General features: G+C 39.6%; 1 protein-coding gene across 3 annotated transcripts in view; it reads left to right on the forward strand.

Moving 5' to 3' along the window:
• The window catches only part of CCSER1 (coiled-coil serine rich protein 1), a 452,482-nt gene that overhangs the window by 111,892 nt on the left and 321,715 nt on the right, over positions 1–18,875 (forward strand). The window lies entirely within an intron of this gene.

Below are 18,875 nucleotides of genomic sequence, written 5' to 3' on the forward strand. Positions count from 1 at the left end.
GCCAGGGAGCAGTAACCCTGCGATGCTACGGAAGTGGCGGTGTGTCATCCTTGGGATTGGAAGTATCCAAGATCGCTCAGCAGTAAAGAAGCCTGGCGGATAAATTACCACAATAAGTTGAATCTTTACATTGGGGCTCTGCAGGGCGAGGCGCCAAGCTTCAACTTTAGATTCATGTGGTGTGGCCTACCGGGAAGAGGTGCTTAAAGGCACTGGGCAGCTGGTAGGCTAAGAAGTTCTCCTTGCAATGCGGAAAAATGCCTTGAGTGCTGCGATGGACAGGCCAGCTCAGGAGACTTTTACTCTGCCTCTGTAAGTAGCAAGAGGCTGGAAAAGAAATTTGCAGCTTTTTGGGCAGTAAAGTTGGAGTATCCAGTTGTTGGAAGTCGTTGCTCTGTAGCAATGCAAGTACTACAGGGAAGAGAAAATAAAATCCTACTGTATTGCTGCTGGGGTTAGGCTTGGTTTCCTTTTTACTGTAAATTGTCTCAAGACATTTCAGAAAAGAATGATTTAATACCACACAGACATTATACATAGATTTCATGTGATATGATAACATTAAAAAAAAAAAAAAAGATATCGTGAATTTTCTTTGTTTAATATTGCATGAGATAGTGCCAGTTTTCATATACTAAAATAAAAACAGAAATAATGGCAAAGACATTCATTGAAAGACACACTTGACATTCTGCAAAGGTGTAAGATGCTGCAAGTGAAAGATGCTATCATGGCTGAGGCAGTTACAGCTCTCCATTTTCCACCTGGTTCTTTCTCTGGCTGGAAAAGCAGAATATGATGTGTGACTGCTCTGGGATCACAAAAGTTTACGTCACAGGCTGTTAAGATAAATTACCGTAAAGAAATTTATTTAACCCTTCTAATGGTAACTTGTGGAAGTTCAAAACCGAATACTTGTTCCACCTGTCCTCATAAGGCTGCAATAAAGTAGAGGAGGGATGGAACAGAGATGGGGTTGGTGATCTCAGCTGTCCCTGCAAAATATCCTGCTGAATGCGAGTGGAAAAAAATCACCTACAGAGTCGTTTGTTCAGAGACATACTATTTGAATAAGCTAGACAGACATGGAGTAGGAGTAGAGACAGTACCTTCAGGTTGAAGAGATTACCTGATGTAATGAAGCAGAAAGTGCCGAAATTATATGAAAGCTTGCAGTTTCTCATTTGACTGATGTTAATGTTTGAGTCCTCCTATAGGTTTGTCAAACTCAGAAAATAAAAGCAAAATACAATTAGGTGTCAAGTTTTTACCTTGTTTCATATCCAAACAAGATAAATATACAAGTTTAGTATTAGTTATAGTAAGTCAGAAGGCTTTTACAAGCTGTGTAACCAAGCAAATCGTATACTGGCTCTGATTCACCTGAAAATGCCTTTTTTAAAGCAGAGTGTTGTTGAGTAAAAGCAGATTATCACCTGCTTCTTCTCCAAAAGGCATGAAATCTCCTTTTCCTTGGACACTTACCCTAGCCCATGCAGTAAGTGGAGCATATGAAGGAAGCTACTTTTGTCAGTGTAATCATATCTTCCACTGGCAAATATTCTAAGGTATAAGTCTGAATCCTGTATTTTTATGGCCCACAAACCATAGGTCTATTAATGTAACCTTATAAAATAGTAAGAGTAGATGATTTTGGGGACCTATTTTTATACATGGAAAATACATGTGCATTGATAGCTTTTCTCTATGTTTGATAAATGACTCAAGAATCTTTAGTGTCATATTTTCCTTTTGTAGATAATGCATGGAAAATCCTATAGATGAACAGTTATTGTTTTGTTTATGGATGGTACCCAAAGAAGGCTGTATGACATACGTTTTTACACACATTTTTTTTTTTTTTTTAACATTTGATATTTACATTGTCATAGATTAAACTGGACTTTTCCCCAGGGATTAGAATGCTGAATTTCATTGATACACTGTACTGTCAAATTTTGCAATGCTAGCCTCCTGTGCATCCTGAGCAAAAAGAAAATAACAAACCCCTTGCATCTTTGTGGTTCATTCTTCTGTGGGTACTCTGAATTGTCATCTTGAAGAAGTACACAGTGTCAAATTCTTTGCAGTGTAGAAGGGCACTTGCCTCTGTCTGAAGTGCAGGACTGGAGCTGAGAGCAGTGCAAGCTCATCACACCCGTGATGAAATACTTCCCAGGTAGTGACCAGCAGAAGGAAAATAAAGTTTTAATTCTTGTTCCCTTTATCATCCCCTAAAAGAATAGATGAAAACTGAAATTATTTCAGTATGCTTATACTTGTAAGTAGGTATGGGTTGTTTGGTTTGTTTCTTTTTTTGTTGTTTTTTTTTTGTTTGTTTTGGTTTTGTTTTTTGTTTGTTTGTTTGTTTGTTTGTTTGTTTTTTAGTGTTCTAGCCCCCTATTTTCAAATGTCTGCCTCTTGTACTCCTAAATCTCTGCCAGTTGGGCAATAGGGCAGTGGTGTCTATGCGGCACAGCTGTTTTAGGAGATAAAAATCGTATCTCATATCTCAGGTAGGACTGTGCCTCACACCTTTTATTACCTGATCATTGGTTTTTAAATGGACGCTGTTTAATGGTGAGTCAGACCAGGGAGGAAGATCCTGAAATCTTGTGTTTGTGGTGATGGGAGCTGCTGAAGCAGATGAGCTGATGTTCTGTATTTGTATGCGTTTGACTGTGTTGAAGGAACATGCCTGTTCCTCAGTCCATTTCAATTATCATGTGTTTCGAAAAAATACAGCTATAGTGTTTACACCATAACCTTTAAATCAGTAAATGTCTGACTACAATAATTTGTATGTAGTTCTCTAACAGTTTAGGATGCTCACCTATTGGAAGTGAATACAGATTTAAAGAAGAAAACCCTCTCCCTTTTGTTAGTAACAGCAGGCTACCTATTATTATGCTGATACATGCTCACTGTTTCAGGAGCTGTAAGGACAGACGGGGTTTAGCAGCTAGTGTGGCAGCACAGGCAAACCTGTTTAAGATCCTCTGGCAAATTAAGAACTCATTTCTTTTTTTAGTCAGTTCCACTAAGTGGGTGTTTGCTCAAATTACGATACAGTTGCTTGGTACAGCTGAATAAGGGAGGAGCAGAAACTAGAGACACTGTTCTGGTCCCAGCAGTGCAGCCATCTCATTCTGTGGAGAAATTTCACCTGTCTCTGATTTCTCTCATAAAAACAATAGGATGTTGAGTTGGTCTGTATTAATTAGCGTATGGAAAGTAATCATAGAATATTCACTTATCATGTAGCAAGCAAATGAGTTTTACGAGTACTGGAACTAGGGAAACCTGACTTGCAAGGGGATTGATGTTTTGGGACAGACAGATCAATGTCGGTATCAAGGAAGGATGTAGGGTTCGGCTGAAACTTCCTGCAGTTTCAGCTGAGTTCTTGCGAAAAAAGGGTATTTCATACCCACCATTGTAAAGGTGTGAGTTTGTTTGTACAGAACTTTTGCTCATAGCAGATGCACTGCTTGAATCTCACTCTTTCATCCAAGTATCTGCTGTTGCCCAGCTTCTGCATTTTGCCTTTAAGACTGCTACCTTTCTGTCCAAATCGGTGAATGTTGGTTAAGAGGGTCAAAATTTCTTGTGAAAATAACAGAAAAAGTTTGTGCTTAGACAGTGGTTGGACATTGACCTTATTCTTTAGGAAAGCAGCTTAATTACTTGTCATTTGTGAAAATGCATGCACACTTCCACTGCAGACCTGGGAATAATAGTACTACATAGCACTGAACACCCAAATGGCATTTACATGTGCTGGCTTTATCTTAATGACTATATTTGCTTTATGACTCCAATAAATAGAAAGAAAACCAGAACTAATTTTTGGCATAATGCAGTCTATACATACAGAATTAAGGCTGTGGAAGGTACGAGCTTTGATATTTGATCAGATTTCTTTTGCGCAGCACATCCAGTAGTATCTAATCTTTTTGTAGATTCTACTACATGTTTCTAAAACATCTTTACCTTTGTACTTTCCTCTTATCTTACCTTAAAAGCAACAGCAGCTACAGAATGTGCTTACATATGAAAAAGCATCATAAAAATAGGGATATTGACCAAGAAAGAAGGCTACTCTGTTCTGGATGTGTGAATATGTCTGATAATCCTTGTAGAAAGCATTGTTGGAACCTGTTGACTGAAGTGAGGGTTAAATCTGGGTGAAAATCAAGGCAACAAGAGAAAACAAGTAGTTTTAGCATCACTAATGTACTACAAGTATTACAGAAGTACTATACTGAAAAGTATAGTACAAGTGCTTCCTCATTCTAGTAAACATTTGAAAATAATGGCAATTTGCCATTGCTAAGACAGTAAATATTTACTGTGTAATACTTCAGTTTATTCTGTAAGTTCCTGACTATGTAGACATTAAGGACAGGTCTCTTAAATTAAGAGTCTAAGTTCTTAGCATAAATTTGAACATTAAGCTTATGTGTTGTTATATACTGAAAAAGATTTCATGGTAAGTATTCTCCTGAGGAGCTTATTGTGATGGCTGTTTTGAAGCTTAGTCCATGAGGATCTGAGTTATTCACATTATGGGATAAAAACCTGTCCTTAGTGGTGGGCAAATCTGGATTTTTATGATGTTGTCTGCTTAGAGTGGGACTGAAACAGTAACATTTTCTTAACTGAATCCGTAAATGTCACTATCTTATTCAAAACAGAACAGAAGACTGTGCTTTAAGTCTTTCTGAAAGAAAATCATAACTGTACTAAAGAAACTTGCCCTGTGATGTATGCATTGCTGATTTTTTTTTTTTTAATCCTAGACTTTTGATCAAGAGGCGATCTTATTTTAGGCCTCTTAACAGTATGCCCTGAGCACCTACCTGTTAACAAATAATGAGAGCATTGATTTGCTGAAAGGAAAAAAACCCCAAAACTAGAGCGCATTAGACTATTAAATTAAAAATTTATTCCAATTAATACTGGGGAGACCACTTTCTACCCTACTAAATTAAGCAGCTGGGAATTAACGGCAAGTGAAAATCATTATAATGACAGTCTTCTTCAGTAAAGATTTGAGAAAGTTTCTGACAGTGTCACCATGACCTCAAAGAGTTACAATTGCTCTCTATACTGAAGATGCGTAAATGTTGATTAGTGAAAAAGGTCTTTGGAGTATTTTCTGGTGGAGCAAAGTCTTTCCTGACAGTCTCGGGTCTGATGTCTAACTTGTCAACATAATAAGCTACCCATCCCTCCTTGTTCAAACAGCAGACCTTTCATGTGCTCAAGATGAAGAATTCTGTGACTAGGTATATGATATTTAATGGCAAACCAGAGAGCCTTTAACAAGTAAGTTGCTGATTAAGTAAGTGCATATTTTCAGTCATTGCCCTTTTAAACAAAAAATACACTATGTCTTTGCTATTCTTTATTATATGCATGTTATTTCTGTTAAATTTATGGGAAGAATGGGAACTGTCAAAGAAATATTGCAGATGCCATTTAAACTGCAAAGCCACACAGTGAGCAGAAATAAATGGAAACAAAATTGTGAGTAAAAGAGTCATAAGCAGAGTGAGGAACAGGTTTTGTGCTTTCCTTTGTGGCAAATGCCACATAGTTTTTTAGAATACTGTTTTCTTCTGAAGAACCTGACACTGATCCAATCTCTACAATATGTTTATAACATTATTTGGGCTCCATATGTATGTGTGTATAATATATGTTATACGTAACATTGTTATTTGAGCTTTCACTGGTTAAAATGCATCAGTAATTACATTTTCCTGAACTGATAAACCTAACATCAGTCTGATTTATAAACAGCTATACTGACTCTATGAAATTATTGAACGATTGGATGTCCTGCCAGCAAGTAACAGTTTGAGATGCAATTAACATTACTAAGGGTTATGTTGTACAGAAAATGGACTGTGAATTCATTGCCTTACAAAGGGAATCATCTGTAGCTGCTTCTGTGGGCTCTGAAGCAGTAATGAAACTGGTGCTATTGTTGGGGTGGGTTGGACAGACAGGGGTATCCAAAAGCTTAAGGAATAGCCTAAATAAATAAATAGCCTAAACCCTGGCCTTAGTTCAAGCAGAGTTGTGTTCTCAGGTATTTCCACTTTGCTCCTACAAGGAGATGATCCCCTTAATAGGATACTGAATTAATCGACAGATTACTTTTTTTAGGGGGTGCAAATGATGTGACAAAATCAGATTCCATTGGTTATCCCTGGTTGTGGTTGGCAAGGTGACTGGTAGCTGAATGTACAGGTTTGGTCATCTCTGAATTCGGACATAAAATCCAGGTGACCTCTGATACCATTATACTGTTCTCAAGCTGAGTATGTCTGGCAAACCAAATGTTTCTGTTCGGTTTAAGCACCTGTGTAAGTCATGGGGAGAACTGGACACTGCTCCATAGGTATTCATGCTGTTCTTCCATTCTGATGCCTAGGGGATTAAATATTTGCTAGAAGAAAATGCACATGTAGATACTGAAAGAGATGGAAATTTTAGGTATCAGGGTTTTGAAAGTACAGAGGAGAAATAACAAAGCCTGTACAATATATGCTTTACTGAATTTCCAGCAAGGGGTGGTTGTTTCTCAGTTTCCGTGAGATTTACAAGTCTCTCCAGGTTGGAATATTGCATTCTGTACTGCTGATGTTAGTCAAAGCTTGTTACAGGTTGCCTTGCTTCTTCAAGTTCCCAATTCACTGCCCATTCAACTGCGGTAACCAAAAAACCCCCTGTCTTCTGGACCAGTAATTGCCATTGCAGTTTTTCTTAAAAAAAAAAAAAAGAACAAAATGAAGTGGGGAAAAGTATGCAGTAGTGGAAAATGACATTTGAGCAGAAGCCTTTCTCAGAGAATGATTTAAACCCCTGTTTACCAGAGCAGCCGTAGGCCAAAGTTGCCATGGAAACAGAAAGAATTCAAATAATATTAGCAATAGCATAGCTATTATGATATTGCATTAATGATGCAATAGTAAAGGGTCACTTGTGGTTTCATTTACAGAGCTCACTCTTTAGTGATTTATCACCAATGTTACAGGCTACCAATGAGAATTAGAAACAAAAGGTTCAGCCTTGAATTGGCTTATAATAATATTGGGAGGGAAAAAGTATTAAATTTTCCTGTTACTAGACGAAAATATTTTATTTATTTAATCATATGTCTAGGAGAGTTTTTAGTTTTTCATATGTAGCAAATTTGTAGTCTTTTCTTATAAATAAAATAGTGCTTAAGCCATAGAATAGTTTATCTTCATTTGGCACCCAAAATTACTGACACCAACAGTATAGATGATACAGCTAGAACTGGGACGTTTTGGGAAGAGGTTATTTGCAAGAATTATCAGTTCTTGAGCTTGGTACTACACATGTATCTTTGCATACATTGCTTTTCAGAAATACTGAAAACACATGCTAAGCAAAGTTAGTCCTGTTTTGCGAAATGGGGCTTGAATTCAGCTGTTCCTGCCAGATGAATGTGTCTGGTGCTGGATGGTGGCAGAAGGAGAATTGTTCTGATGTGGTTTGTCAGAAGAATACTATTCTTTAAAGAGATTGCCATGGTTTGCCCCTTAGGAGTGGTAGTGGTTTATCAATATGACAAATGCTAAGGTTCTCCCTCTTGTATCTCCTGAATGTAAATGTTTCCTTTTTTTGGCAACCATCTCCTCACTAGTTGTATGGTTATTATGGTTGTATCCCCCCCACACCTTTTTTTTTCCCCCCCTCTCTGTGTACTACTGGCCAAGAAAAGGCAAAAATGAAATTGAAGATTGATTAGGTGTCATAAAGCAATTTTTAACTCTTTAAATGTTGGCTGAAGTATTGACTTGGGTGCTGTCAGGACACAGCCAGAAGTTTTTAGTTGCCAAAGTTTAAATTGCCAAAAGGTTTAGCTGTAAGTTATGTATTTAATTTGAGTGGTTTTGGAAAATTTACCTGGCCAATCCATGTGTTGAATAACCTGTTGTACTCACAGGTATATACAAATAAACTTCCCAGAATGGTCTAAATTATATCTGATATAAATGCAGGATAGAGATACTCAAGGAGCTTTTTCCATGTTTGGCAGAAAAATCTGGCACCTAAGATGTAGAAAACTTTCCCAAAGCTATATGATGATAATGACTGTACTAGAATGCTTGCATAGTGCTTTGCCTATTACAAAAGCTGTAAAAACATTAACTAATCCACAAAGCAAATTATGTGTTGCAGATGTATCCCTCTGCTGGGAGGAAAGCATATGTGTGTATGAGAGAGGGGAAGAAAATCTATTAAAGGAGGCTTTATTTGGTCATTTTAAGCTATATTGCATTTCTTTGACTGTATTTTCATTCTTCTTTAACAGAAGAAGGCGTGTTTTTTTGCTTTTTTCTTTTTTTTTTTTTTTCCCTAGGATTCCATTACATCAATCTGTAATTTCATTATGAAAACCATATATACCTTTTTCTTTTTGAACACAGAAAATCCAATTGTTTTAATTCTGTTTACAACCAAAGTGAATCTGAGTGCTCTATTTGAAAGAACGGCAAACAGTCGGCAGAGTGCATCTCTGTCTGAAATGATACTGTTTTTTCTTTCATTCACAGACTCAGATCTCAAGCTTTCTGGTACACATAGGTTTGTTCACATATTACATCTGGCTTCTACTTTGATACTCTATTGCTAGATAGCGAATTCAAGGTTAGGTGATTGCTGTCTTGATCATCTTTGTTAAGAGCTGATCCTTACCTGGGGTTGATTTGAACCTGCAGTTATTAGAATACTTCAGATGCATAGAGCATGCTAAATTTTAAATGCCTGTTGCTTCCCAGCTCTAAAAGCTGTTTGTCTGTGCAGGTGGCCTCCGTGTTGCAGGTGGGTGCATGCACAGACACATATGTGTATGTAAGTGTAGAAATTAAAGACGGCTGCGAGGGGGCTGTTTAGGAGATGGACAGACGAGGCCGGTTTCGCTGGGGTGCAGGTACCGGTGCTGAATGTGGCCCTCACTGGGGCTGTGGGGGCCAAGCTCCTGCACTGTCAGGTGTTGGAAGCAGGAGCCAAAGTGTGCTGCTGCTTCCTTCTCCATCTGTGCTCGCTCATCCTTGGTGGTTTTGTGCTTCTCAGCCTTCTCCCCCAAAGGAAAGGGGGAGGGGACCTTATCTGCATCTCCTATAGGTCGTCTTATTTGTGGGACCAAGACTAGTTGTGGTTCCATCACACACCTTTCCTGCCTGTTATACCACCTCTGTTGTCATCTTGCTGGTTTGGGTTTTTTTTTGCTTGCGTGTTTTCCAGTACATCGTTTGTGCAAGTATGCCACCATTCTCTGCTTGAGCCTTTGGAGTTGCATGTTGTTTATATACCTGTGCTTAGCAGTGTTATGAAATACTTGAATGTTGTTGCAAGTTACGCTATTAGCGGCATTGCTGTGTTACAAAAACACTGGCTATTGCCTCTCCATTTTAGTGTGCATATGTCTGAGCTCAAGGCAAGCAAATACTAAGTGTGGCTTTGGTTACTCCTTCAAAGGTGACTCCGTTGGCTTTCACAGGTGCTCTCTTAGAGGCAGGTTATGCTCTTGTGCGATGATCAAACTGTGGCTTTCAGCTGCACGTTACCCTCACCAGTGTTGTAGTGTTCAGATGACTCGACAGCAGCAAATGGAGCCAAGACCAGCTGTGGCAGCACCTACAGCTGCTATGTAGGAAGAGAAGCCCTTGCAGATTTGCAGTGGGAGGTGGGCTGGTGACCTCTCGGTGTCAAAGCATCCCACCGTATGATCCCCATGCGTGCTGTCCCAAAGATAGGAATGCTGATTAACGTGGGGAGAGTGAACGCTGGTGCTGTACATCAACAGGGTATTTGCTCGAATGCTTTTGCCCGTGGACTTCTGAAGGCAGGTGCCACTTCCCCGTGTCGTCCGATCCGGGCTGACCTCGTGGCTGGACAGGAGCACGGTCAGCTCCTGTTCCTGCCGCCAGCCGTGCAGGGGCCTTGCGGTGCTCCGCTGCTGTGGCTTCAGCCAGCCAGCTGTTCCGTGGCAGAACGAACCCCGCGTGCGTGAGTGCAAACTGAGACCTATTAGGAAAGTCCATTAGTTATAATCGCTCAGGCAAAAGGAGCATCATTGTAGACATTGATTTAATGCACGGAGAGAATCGAAAGGGCAGAAACAAGAATAGTATGGAAAATACTGCACTTCCCTTACATAGCTGAAAGCGTGCGTGCAAAAAATATTTTGAAGAATACTGTGATGGATCTGAACTCTACAGTTAGACAGTTCCCCCTACTGATAATTTTCTGTCTTTGGTTCTTAAGGGCACATTAATTTATAATATAAATGGATTTCCACACATTAGCTACAGAAAATGTTCTTACCAAATGTTACAAGATTTATTTTTTTCCTTTCTGAAGTCTCTAGTTTATTCAAGTAGGGAATAATAGGCTTTTTGGGTGGTGCTATTCGGGAAAAAAGAACGCTTTTAAGCTGTTCTCGGTATATGAAAGGCATCCGTAAGCTTTATATCTGATACAGAGGTTTTTAGGCTGTTGGCAGGGATTCTGTGTTTTTAAAGGTTTTTCTGTTTGCTGGGCTTTGTGTACTTTCATTTTCCCTTTGAAGTGTGTGGGAGAGTGCAGAAAGGGAAATATTTCATTATGTCCATGAATTATTCAGGTACAGTTCTATGAGTTAACATTACTTTAAATAGCTCAAGGTCTTTCTTTTTCCTTGAGTATATGTCAGTTTTCATTCTTATGCTGATTGTATGCTGTGTTACTTTGCTGAATACAATTTTGATGAAGTACTATCTTTTGGCAATCTCTATAAATAATTTCAGACTTGAAATAAGTATTTAATTCTGATCTTTTCTAGGATCAGATACGCAGTGACCCTGAGTAGATACAGGTGAATTGTCACACATGTGACTTTACAAAATAATCAAATTATTCTCTCTAGAGTGTGTTTTCTACATGCTGTTGCAAAAGCATTGATCTCAAATAGCCCCCCACTTATATTTCTACAGCGAAGGAAAAAAGGAGTCAATAATACTAAATACTAGCATACAGTTACACATGCAATACTAGGCTGTTTTTCTCTTGTGAGGGATTTTATAAACCACATTTAGTACATAATTTCAGTGGGGAGGCATGAATACTAAAACTTTATATTTTGGAAAAAAACCCCAAATCCTCAATAAGATATGAAGATCCATATTCAGAAAATAGTTAAGAACAGTAACGCAGGGGAAGGTGATCGGAAAGATGTCTGGAGGCCAACATGGGGTGAAAGGAAAACAAAATAGAACACATAGCATTTTTTTTTGAAAAACGAGTTTTTAAAATTTTGTTCTTGTAGTTCTAAAAATATCTTTGAAAATCTAGTGGTCATCACATAATCACTTATGCAAATAAGACATAGGCTATTATGTCAGGGGAAAATAACTTTAAAAATTATTCCCTGGGATTTTAGGGCTTTTCTGATGTAGTCTAAAGTGGCAGTGAAGTAGGATAACAGATTCTTGAGGAAAAATACATCAGTATACAACACAAGTGATGATGCAGAATGGCGTTTCAAAGAGGGATGCCTGTGACCAAAGCTCGGTTTGAATTGCAGCAGTGGTGAGTATTTTGCATAGGCACGCATCAGAGGAAGCATAGGAACAAAATTCTTTCTAGGAAAAATAGTTTGCTTGCTGAGCACAGGTACAACGCTTGATCAAAAGATACACTAAAGATTAAAATGTAGTCAATATGTTCAAGTTTATGATGGGAAGGTGATATCAATGTATGTGTAACCTGAGTTAACTTTCAGTGACTTCTGTGAATACTATCTTCAGCCATGTATGTGTCTGACAGAAATAGTTATGAACTGAGTAATTGCAAACATGTCAGTGTTTCAGTCGTGCAGTTTTATTAGGTTGGTACTGGACCTCAGGTTCTCAAAGGTCTCGAGCAATCCCCATGCAATAGACAATATTTTGTTGCAGCATCACTGTAACGTAATAAAATGGAAATCTCAGCCACCTGTGAAAAAGAACCGTGAAAGCTACTGGAAGATGCCAGGCCCCTGTGGCAACCTGTTTGTGGATGCACAAAAGCACTGGTCAGAAAAGAAATCTCCATCCCCTTGCTTAGGAAAACAAAATTTGTCAGGGCTGAATATCCCTCAAGATACCAGCATAGAAAATGAAAAAGAAACAGAAGCCTTTGAACATCACATTGACTAGGGACTGCATGCTAATTGGAATAAAATTACAAAATAATGTATATAGCTCTCCAAAGATGCTGGTAATGACAGAGAACTTGTGTCTGCTGCCTTTAGGACCTTGCTGTTACTTTATTATTTCAATGGTATGGGAGCAAGAAGTCTAGATTAAAAATGTGTGAAAACATCAAGAAATTAGTCTTTTGATTGGCGTCATTGATTGCTGGCTGTTTCAGACAGGCAAATTTGTCACCTAAACCCAATTATTCATCTTGGTTTTGCATATTAGTTGTAAATATTCAGTTCTACATGGATTTACCTTGCCTTGTTTGTATATAATGTGCAACTGATACAATTGTACTAGGTCCATTTGGGGACTGAATTGCATTGCTTAACAAAACAATATGCTTTAGTGTATTTGTATATTCATATATATATATTTTATTGTCATTTTTGAATACCGGAGTAATAAATTTTTAGAGGAGTATACTATAATTCCATAAGAAGTAATTTCACCAGGTGTTTATATGTGTATGTTGATTATTTGAAATAATAATTAAAGAAACCCACATAGTAAAGGGGGCTTTCTAAGGAAATGCTATTCACTTCTGGTGGTTTGATTAAGCTTAATAGTAGATTTGAGAGCTGGTATGTTGGGCATTTTATATGTATTTACTACTCAAGCTGTTTTTATTTATTCCATCTTCCAAACTCATTTTAATTGTTGTAGACTCTGAGCTGCAACAGGTCTAAAAATAGTGTAATACTTGACTATTCTGGAAAAGGACTGCAAATTCATTTATTATGCATCAGATTCCCTTGGAGTGATTATAGGAAGGGAAGCTGGGAAGAGAGAAGGACAGAGATAGGAAGGGAACAAAGGTAAGAAGCCCCCTTTAGCAATCCCGAGTCAACTTACTATCCAGATACACACCATTTGGCTGGGAAGAACTGTATGTCTAATATATCTCTATCCCTCTAATGTTTCAGCTGTTTCTGAACTATATCCATGCAAATCTCTGTGTATCTTTCAATAATATAACAATTCTTAGGTCATATTTCTTAAGCATGTAAAGAAAGTCTGGGCCCAGTCACAACTAAATTGAGTACCATTGAGTTCATTGAGCTTTGAGTGAGATACCTAGCTGTTGGATGAAAACCAGCAGTTTATACTTCTTGTTGCTGAAAGAATTTTAAATATGGAAATTGATACTGAAGAGTTACTGATGCCTTGAAATATTCTTGGATTAGCATCCTGTTCTGCTGCAGCCATTATCAGTTACCGAAAGCAGCCTGAACCATTGTACAAATTACTGCTTTTTATCCTGAATTAGTCACATTTAAAGTGCCACTGTTAACCTCTTGTTTAAATAGTAACTTGTTTAAATAATGGTGGTAGTTCACCAAGTCAAAAGTGAAAAGAGTGGTAGGTAAACTGGGGCTCCAGCCTGTCTTGACTGGGAATAACTGCGAGATGTGGGCAAATAATCGACTAAGTAAGCCTGTTCACATATTCTTCTCACAGGTTATGGTCAACTTCCAGATCAACTGGAAGAAAAAAGCACCGTCATGTTAATTTCAAGTCCATTATAAAGGCAAAATGGTGGTAGAAGTCAAGCAGGCACCAGAAGTAGGAAATATGTCTTAAAGCTTCAAAGAGGCTAATACAGAGTCAATAGAGGCTTTTGCTGCAGAGCTTCTGCCTTAACTAAATGGTTTGCCTTCTGGAATAAATAAAAAGTATGCCACCATAAATAGACAACAAATATTTCCTTGGGACCTTGATGGAAGCATATATTTCTTTTCCTGTATGTAGCAAAGCCTTGAAACTATTCACTTCAAATGCTCTTTAGAGCTTAATCTCTCTCTCTCTTTCTTCTGTTTCATTTTTAAATTAATTTAAAAAAAAAATTTTTTTTTGAAAATGCAGCAGCAGTGGTGAGAGGGAGAACGAAGAAAGGCTCAAGAGATATTAAACTCAAAAAGAAATTAAAATTGTTGCTAATTGTCATAGCAACTGTTGTTGTTTGAGCTTAAAGGGCAGCTGAGCACCACACACCCACTCATCCCCTCTTTCCTCCCAGTGAGGGGAAGGAGAAAATAAAGCAAAAGGCTTGGTGGTTTGATCTCAGAGGGCAACTGAGCACCATGCAGCCACTTCCCCCTTCTCCCCCGGTGGTGAGAAGGAGAAGATAAGCAGAGGCTCAGGATCTGAGATAGGACAGGGAGGGATAAATCAAGGTCATGGGCGAAAGATGGGTTTGTTAGGGGAAGAAAAAAAAGAACATAAATTTAATACAGACACTAACAACAACACTTAACAGACAGGGTAGGACAGTGAGAAGCATTGCCACATCTTGAGAACACCTTCCCCCCACCCCTCCCTTCTTCCCGGGCTCAGCTCTGCTCCCGATATCTCTACCTCCTCCCCCAGTGGTGCAGGGGCAGGGAATGGGGGGTGCAGTCAGCGCTGCCACTTCTGCCATCTTTTGTGGGGGGGAACTTCTGGAACTTACTCCCCTGCTCCAGCATGGTCCCCCTCTCACAGGAGACAATTCTCCACATACTTGCTCTGCCTTAAGTCCTTCCCATGGGCTGCATCCCTTTCTGAGCTGCTCTGGTGTGGGACCCCCATGCGTACTGCAATCCTCCCAGTGACGAACTACAACAGCGGTGGCTGCTTCTTCCCACAGGATCCCAGATGCCTTTCTGCGCAGCCACCTTAGCTGGTCGTGTGGGGCCTGCCACAGACTGCATGTCAGCATCTCCTGCACTGTAAACCTCTGTGGGTGGCAGGAGGGGCTGCCCTGGCATCTCACCACAGGATACGGGGGAACCTCTGCTCCAGCACACTTCTCCTCCTGCCCCTTTCCTCCTGGGTTCTTCCACTGACCTTGGTGTTCACGTATATGTCGCAACTCCAACTCCTCCTCCCAGATCCCTTCTTAAATACGTTAGCGCAGAGGCTAATTGGCTCGGCCCTTGCCAGAGGTGGGTCTGATTTGGAGCTGGGGGAGCTTCAAGAAGCTTCTCACAGGGGGCCACTGCTGTAGCCCCCTCCCCTGCCACCAAAAGCTCTGCCAGTCCCTCAAGCCCAGGACAGCAACAAAGGAGTAACGAATACTGGTGAGGAGGCAGAGGGGCAAAGGACGTTAGTGTGCACTCGCAGCAGCACCACTGAGCTGTTCTGGGGCATGAGGCAGGTCCTTCTAGGAGCCCTTTTCTCTTACTATATTTTCTAATTAGATTTTTTCAGAAAATATTAGTTGGCTAGGGTGGCCCTGGTAACCTAACTAACACTCTCTGCTTCGGTGTGCTTTTATGCATTCATGAGTTGGTTTCTGTTTTCTGTCTGTGAGAGGACTCCACCTGCAGAGGTGGGCAATGAGAGCAGGGAATCAGCTGGACTGACACGATTGACACCCCAGGCAGGTAGAGCAGCTTCCTCGGCCGAGCCCACGCTCTCACCGTGATGGACAGTAGCTGCTTTAATTTGTTCTCAGTTTTGTGATTTGTCCGATTACAAAAAACAAGTAAACTTCTGGGGAGGGAGACTGTTTTCCTGGTGGAAGTACTTGCAAGAAAAATAAACGCGAGCAAACTTTTCTTTGACGCTTTTGCGCCAACAGCAGTAGGCAAGCTAAGAGGCTGTAGGAAAAGGAAGGCAAGGGGATTGCAGGTGTGTTGGGAAGGCAGCAGGGAGCCCTCAGCTCAGGTGGACAAGCGGAGATGTTGCTGTGAGGAACGGGGTGTGCATCAGCCTTGCAGGACAGAGAGGATAGATGGAGCATGGTTTGCCCCCACTCTGAAGGTTACTGGAACCGAAGGCCTTCCTGAAAAGCAGTAATATATAAAGGAAGAATTGCATACAAAATCTGTCCTTTTGGTCCATCTTACCTGGTGGAGTTTCTTCAATTTAGAAAACTCTGGTTCTGTTTGAGTGTGTTTTTTCCAAATCACATAGAACTTTTTTTTTGGTCAAAGGCTGTGAATCATTACATTTTTGCATGCAATCTCCCAGGATTTCAGACCACATATAAGTTACTGCATCAGATGTATGCATGCAGGAGATGCTCAATTAGCATGAAATCATGCTTGTTATTACTGGTATGGCTCATCAAAGGATGCTTAGCATTAATATGAATATGGGTTCAGCTGGTCACCTGTAATATAGATAACAATTTTAAGGTAAAGAAAAATCTGTGTACTTCAGCCTTTTTACCTTTTGCCTCTAGTATAATGAAAAACTTCTAGCTGTTGCTTAAAAATTGCAGAGTTTGTTCTTCTGGACTTTGTCACCAGAATGCTTTTCTTACATTAATAAAACAATTTATAAACAAGGTATGTTGTACATTCTCTGAGTAATTTAATATACCATTTGATCAAGCTCGAGTGCATAATAGTGTTTAAATTTAAAAAGGGAGCAAACCACCCCAAACTGTTCTTTTGTTTGGACATAATTTCCTTATGTTCATCCGCTCTTAACTTGCCATAATCATTGATTCTCTGTCTGAAATACAGCTGGTAATAACAGTTGGACTGAAGCTACTTCAGTCGTGTCAGGCAGTGTTCTTGGACTTTGTGAAAAAGAACAGAGAACAAATCAAAGAAGTGTCTTGCTGCTACTATTTTGAAAGATACTTAGGTACTAAAGGAAACACATAAGCCCTAAATGAGATTTTCAGTCTTCAGTGTTTTGTTGGCTCCAACAGTGATTCAGAAGTTATTTTTTAGGTTATCTGTAACAGTGAGCAATTCTCCCACTTGCATTTAATACAGCATGCTTTAATTTTTATTTATTTTTTTTTTAGTAAACTAGTTTTAGTTTGGGTTTGTTGTGTGTTAAGGCAAAACTAGACTAAAGAACTTTGTATCTATATAAGTACCAGGTACAGTAACCTGATATAATGCATCTGCATATGGTATTTTCATGTTTTATGCTTTTGTACTGTATGTTAATCAATAATTTGATTATTGAATGTCTACATCTTGTCAGCATGAGGGAAAGAAACAGTCATTATGATGAAGGCTTGTCAGAAGCTCTTTGAGTTCAGATACAGGGAATAGGATGTTGTGTGTTTGATGTCACTCTAATGTTCATGTGATGTGTATTTTCCTTCTGTACAATGCTGCTCACTGCTTGTGTGGAGGTCTCTGCACTTGACAACTGTCACTTTCTGTGCTTGGCACCTGTAGATATAGTAACAGCATTGGCAGTGGGTTCTGTATCTCAGAAGAGGTTTTCTTGTGCTCATGGTAAGTCAGGGAAAGAATGCAAGAAAAAGTGCTTGTGTTGCCTGGGTGTTGTTTGTGAAAGAGTAGAAAGCAGAAATTGAAAAAATAACAGCTCAAAAGGGTTGAAAAAGTGCAAGTTGTGAGTGTGAATAAGAATTGACATCTATTATGGGGGGAAATACTTCAAAGAATTAGAAGAAACATTAAAAAATATGGTTGGGACTGAAGTTGGGGGGGGTTGCTAGTTTAATGTGTACTATTGTTATATTTCTCTGCTTTCTGTACAGGAGATTGCTGTACAGAGATCTCGCAGACAGCTCAATATTTTGGGATGATCATCTGGCCTCTTTCACTCTGAATTCCTGTGTTCTCTGAGCTACATTTGTATTGGGAGCATGTGATATGTATGGGGTGCCACCATCTCATGCAGGATCCACTGACTTTTTTTGCCTGTGAATGGACTGAAGAATCAAGCCTGCTGCAATATCACTTGTAGATTTGCAAACAAAATGCCAGCTGGAGAATGCATGAATTATCTTTGATTAAATGTTGGTGACTGTGGAGAGAATCATGGTATTATCAGGTCAAAAGGAATGACCATAGAATAAAATACACTTGGGAAGAAAATGGAGAATTAATATCTTTTTTAATACACTATGTATAGCAACTTTAGGTTGGTAGGAGCTAGAGAAAACAGTTGCCTCATTGCCTCATTTTCCAAAGTTGTTCATGGTGAGCACAGGAACGGGGAACGAAAAAGAAGTGAACTGTCACGGTGTGGGTTGCCTTCTCCCTGCTACTGTTTCTCCCTGGGTGGCGGAGAGGAGAGGCTTTCTTCAGCCGGGGGTCCCTGTGTGCCCCCTGGCCCCCGTCGGCGGTGCGCCTCTTCCAAGACTGACAGTCATTCCTGTGTCCGGCTGCCGGCACTGGTTGTCCAGGCAGGGCTTAGCAAAGGCCGAGCTGAACAACATTTCAGTACCCCAAATGAAGCCTAAATAGTGATATGGCTGTACTCAGAGTTTACAGAGTAAAGATGTCTACCTGAGACACAGCTAGTCATTTTATCTTCCAAGAAGCTAATCCTGTACGGAAAAACATAGTACGAAAAGCTACTACTTTGCTCTCTTTTGATGGTAGTCCCTCCCCCCTCCACCCCTTTTTGACTTTCCAGAGGATGCACTGTATAAACCTTCCTTATCTGTCTGTGGTTAAAACTTGGAAAACAACATAAGTCAGAAAAAGGAAACGGGGGTCATAAGCAACTGCACTTAATCAGGCTTTCTTCTCTGCCCATGTAGACCTTTGCCACCCACCTTAATACTTAAAAATTCATGAGTTGATCATTCATGCATGAATTTCCTGTTTATCCTAAATTTGTGTCTCTTTATCCCTTGGATAAATAGAACAGTAAATCTGTCTTCAGAGTATATTGGTAAGGTCA

The sequence above is a fragment of the Tyto alba genome, unplaced genomic scaffold (assembly GCF_018691265.1).
Source record: "Tyto alba isolate M040663 unplaced genomic scaffold, T.alba_DEE_v4.0 Super-Scaffold_6, whole genome shotgun sequence".
In the NCBI taxonomy this organism is placed as follows: domain Eukaryota; kingdom Metazoa; phylum Chordata; class Aves; order Strigiformes; family Tytonidae; genus Tyto; species Tyto alba.